Genomic DNA, 5,050 nt, shown 5'->3' on the forward strand with positions numbered 1-5,050 from the left:
CCCCCTCCCTCAGGAATGCAGCCAGCTCCAGTTCCCTAAAGAGACAGGCTGAGGGTGTGGTCCCCTGTGTGCTGGGCCCATCCTAATTGAATGGTCACAGCACAGAGATTTAAATCACAGTGTCACAGGGCAGAGATTTTTGGGGAGAAACCAAGGTGGCTTTCTGCCACACATGGTTTTCTCCGTTTTTGCGTGGGAAACAGAAAACCCGGATCCCTGCTGATTTACTCTTGTATCATTAAGTTAGTCTTCAAAGGATGTCCTGTCCAAGGCTATTTGGGTGTCATCAGCACCAAGGTAACACTTTTTTTTTTTAATAGAAACCAATTCAGTCGAGCCTAGATGTTTCATGTTTATAGTTTAGATAGCTCAACCTGAAGCCTTTTGCGTAAAATACATACTTTAAGTACTTTATAAGTACTACAGTTAGTTTTATTGCTTGAGAAACAGACTTAAGCATTCTTTTTGAGCTCACCCCAACAAACAAATTGACCCGTGAATCAATAAGGACATATCTCGAACTCACTTAGCAACTCTAACATCAGCAGCAGTAGTGCTAATCCTAAGTCTGAATAAACAGGGAGGTTTAGTATCATCTGAGAGGCTGCATTTAAAAAAAAAAAAAAAAAAAAATCCAATGGTGTTGTAAATGTCAGGCTATGCATTTTGGTTGCAAAATGTTTAATGAGTGATTAAAAAGAAGTAGGCCTTCCATCTGCATCTCTTATATCTAAAATGGAACCAGCTTTGGTTCTATACCATCCCTAGATCTGTGCCGTGTGTATGAGTGTTGGCTATTTTGCAGTGCATTTTGTGATTCTATCCAGAGTATCAGAAAGTATTCTGTGAGCAGTCTGGGGTCCCTTTTACCCCTTCCTCTTGCTGGCTGTTAATAGTGGAGGCTTGAGCTGTCTGTCATCATACTCATCCTGCAGGTGTATTACTCCTTGAATGTGCTTTAGCATAAAACCTCATGACCAGGATGGAGCTATCTTGCTTTGTCAACAAAACAAAATCTGGTTGTCTGGTAGTTTCTTGTTTTAAAGAAAGAATACCAACAAGCTTTTCCAAATGTTTCTTACATCCTTAGATTGTGCCTACAGTCACGTTTTTATGTCTACAGTTGAATCTTTTTTGGTTTGCTTTTAATCACACTACAGAAAAACTGGACTAAAGTTTGTACGCAAACAACAAATTGGAGAAAATTGACTATGGGTAACTGAGTTTGTCTTCCTGGTAATGCTGCATTTTTAGTTTCTATTCTTTAACCAGTTATCTAAGAATAGGTAGGTTTTATTTCAGTAGTAGAGCAATGTAGAACTCCTTGATCACCAGAGCTTCAAGTTGTAGCAACTGAAAAAATGTCTGTAGTTGAATTGAGTCATCTGTACTCCCTACTGTTCTCTGACCTGTTCATAACATGAGTTGCTTACCTTGAATGGTTGCAGCAGCAACCATTTTAATAATGTGGGCAGGTTAAACATCATAAAGTAGAGACAAAGTGAGTGAAAACTCTCTCTAGAAAGAAGATGCTGTGTGGCGTTTATTTTGTGACATTTAATATTTTTGCAGAAAGAAATTTGAGCGATATGAATAATATAAATGAAGAGGTGGATTAGATCTACATGCCCCAGGGTCCAGGTCGTTTTGAGAACCCTAGAAAATTAAGAAGAATAAAATAGCTTTTAATAGATAATTTCCTGAAAATGGAAACAAATACTTACGGCAACTCTTTTTTTTGCTTTGCCACGGGTATCCTTTGGGATTAAGTAGTTAAATCTTGGGTTTAGGTACTTAATGTCAAGCACATTGACAGTTTGTTTGGATTATCTAGATAATAAACACAAGGCAAAATGTAAGTTTGAGCGGAAAGTCAAAAAAAATTTTCACTGAAGAAGCAATGTTTTCGACTAGAAATCTTATTCCTGCTGTTGATCATGTTTATTGTGGGGTGTGACTAAAGTTTAACCTAGAATGGTCCCCACTGTTCTATGCTGTGTACAGATACATATTATTAAATGGTTCTGGCTGTGGGAGCTCTCAGTCCCAAAAGAAAAAGCAGAGTAAATGGTGTGGTGGCAGTAAATGTCATGTTAAATCCAGCCTTTTTGGAGGTGTACTTAGGAGTTAGTCTAGAAGCAGAGGAAGAAGCTAGGGACATTCACAGCTTCTAACTGATCAAAAGGGGAGAGTTTGAAATATTTACAGTTCTCATTTTAATAGTAAAATTATACTTAATTTTTTTGCCTATATTTTGGAGGTGGAGAGATGGTGTTGCTTGGTTTTTTTGTGGGGGGCAGGAGGAAGGGGGGGAAGGAGTTGTTTCCATTTATATGCCTAAGTATGAACTCAGTTTGACCATTAGCTATTAAGGTTGAATGACTTTGGCCATACAATTAACTGTCACACGCTAGATCAGAGGTAGGCAATGTTTTTTGGTTGGAGTGCCAAAAACCCCGACAATGCCTACCTCGGAAGGTGCCCGAGTGCTGGCATGCCAGAAAAACAAAATGAGGGCAGGGGGTACATGGCAGGATGCCCTATGTGTGCCCCTTGCCCCCCAGCCCGGGCTCTGTGGCTGGCAGCAGCTGCCTAGAACTGGGGCGGCTGCGGCCAGGAGGCTCCAAACAGCTGTGCTGGGCTGCGGAGCCCTGGCATCGGCTCTATACTGGCATATGTGCCCACACGTCAGAGTGGGTGGTGGGAGAGGGGCCTGAGACAGCACAGCTGTGGTCTCTCCCCCACTTGCAGCACAGAGCTCTGGAGCCTGGCACAGCTGTTTGGAGTCTCCTGGTTGCAGCCGGTCCCAGTTCTGGGTAGCTGTTGCCAGCCACAGAGCCTGGGCTGCTCCCAGCAGGCAGCTGGGATGCTGCAAGCCCCGCTGGGAGCAGCCCGGGCTCTAGCAGCTACCCAGAGCCGGGGCTGGCTGTGTCGTACCAAGCGAAATGGCCTCGTGTGCTATGCTCGGTACACTTGCCGCGGGTTGCCAACCCCTGCGTTAGATGTTCATTAGCTCAATATGGAAAATTTTTCTTGTTATGTTTCTGTGCATAAGTAGTTCAGCGTACTCAGGAAGTTAGATCACCATAAACCCTGTTGCAGCATAAAGGCAATCAGGATTAAGTCTCTAAGGCCCCTACAGTAGCGTTTCTCAACCAGAGGTCTGTGAGCAGGTTTCAGGGGGTCTGCGATTGAGGGATGAAGAGGTGGGAGAGTGGTACTTGGGTGCTGGCTGCTTCCAGGTGGGGGGCTCAGGCCAGGTGCTCTTCATGCTGGGCTTCTGCTGACTGAGCCTGGTGCTGCGTGAGCTGCAGGGGCAGGTGGTGCAGCAGTCTGGTGAGGTCTTTGAGTGCACTTTCTTGTGCAGTGCTGCCCATCATGGCATGGTGCTCTCCTTCTGCCTGCAGGCCATGTGACCAGCTATTCCTGCAGGTAAGTCTGTGTTGGGGGGCATAGGGTGGGGGGCAGGAGTTCTCCCAGCTTGCTGTGCCCACAGCAGGCATGGGGCTGCAGCTTAGCTGGATGGGCAAGGGCAGGAGCTGCCTCTGGCCCAGCAGGCGGGACCTGGTGCAGGAAGGCTGAGCAGGGCAGTGAGACCTGTTGCCACTATTGCTTCTGGGACTCCTGTACCAGTTGTGCCACTAGCAGCATGATGAGTAATGGGCTGGGGGGTACATTGGCCTCACCTCCTCCCACTGCTGGAGGGGAGGTGGGGTGGGAAGCTGCATGGGCAACCTGATGGGAGGTGGTGGCAGCTGGGCCATGGCCCTTCTCTTCCCTGTAAATGGTGAGGTTGGGGATGAGGGGGTAGTGGGTCAGTCTTGAAGGGCACCAGAAGGCATGTGGGGAGGTGGGGGGGCCTGTGGATTGGGCGTGAGGGGCACTGGCAGGGGCAGGGGACTGCGGGTTGGTAGTGAAGAGTGGGACCTCAAGTCCAAGAAGGTTGAGAACCACTGCTTTAGAGCACCTGCTCTGGGTGGCTGCAGGGCGCAGGCAGCTGCAGGTTGCTCATGTTTTCTTGCCATAACGCAAACATGTCTGTCACAAAAAAGGGGCACAATGTTTTACCATGTCTTGTGGCTACAGTTTTGGGTGTTTGTGGTGTGATAAAGGGTATGATGCCCCTTTGCTTGGGTATTCATGCCCCTTATTACCATAAAAATTTTTTGTGGCACAAAGGGAGGATGCTTTTTTTGCAACTTAAGGGCCGTGTCCGGATGAACACGGCCATGTGATATGTGGCAGTGCAGATGCACCTGCAGCACCACATACCACATATTCAGTTGTTCTCTGCACTCCAAGCGAGCAGCGTAGAGGGTTTTCTTGACCCCTCGAAAATCTGTGGAGAAATAAAATGGAGCAGTGCACTCATGGGCAGTGCGTGCCACTCAAAAGCAGAGTCAGGCTGTGCTGTGGCTGCCAGCTAGGCTGTGTGTGGCAGAATTGCTGCTGTTGTAGCCCCAGCAGGCCCCCAGGTCCCAGGTAAGGCTGCTGGCACCAGCACAGTGCTGGCTGTAGCCTCTCCTACTGTCCCCAGGGTAATTTACCATATGCACCAGAGTGTGCATGTGTGGGAGCCCCCCAGCCAGCCACAGTGCTGGTTTCCCACTGCCTCTGGGCATGCTGCCCATCTATCTCGCCTGCCATGCCTTGCTGTTAAGTAATTACAGTCTTAATTAGGTGGGAAGCTGTCCATTGTGGGCCCTGATGTCTAGGTCCTTTAGTACACGGTCCTACCTTCCCTTATGTGCCCTGTGCCTCACAGATGTCTCTAACAGCTGTGTAAAGCTCTGACCTGAGCCTGGGCCCGACTCATTGCAGTATTAGGCCTCTAGCAACCTGCCTTGTTATGGGCCAAACTCCTACTGCCTTCCTCTGACTGAGGCCTCTTGCATACAGGGCTCTCCATACAAAGCTGCTGATTCACCCCCTTATTGCTCTGCCACCCTCCAATCGGCCTCGGGTGCCAGAAGGCTTACCTGGACCAAATTTGGTCCCCCACATTAACAGGACCTCATAGATTTCATAGACATTAGGGCTGGAAGGGACC

General features: G+C 47.8%; 1 protein-coding gene across 5 annotated transcripts in view; it reads left to right on the forward strand.

Moving 5' to 3' along the window:
- STAU1 (staufen double-stranded RNA binding protein 1) overlaps positions 1 to 5,050 on the forward strand; it is an 86,350-nt gene that overhangs the window by 69,868 nt on the left and 11,432 nt on the right. The gene's annotated exons all lie outside the window — the stretch shown is intronic.

This window comes from Gavialis gangeticus, unplaced genomic scaffold (assembly GCF_001723915.1).
Source record: "Gavialis gangeticus isolate Ggan-Ray unplaced genomic scaffold, GavGan_comp1, whole genome shotgun sequence".
Lineage (NCBI taxonomy): Eukaryota > Metazoa > Chordata > Crocodylia > Gavialidae > Gavialis > Gavialis gangeticus.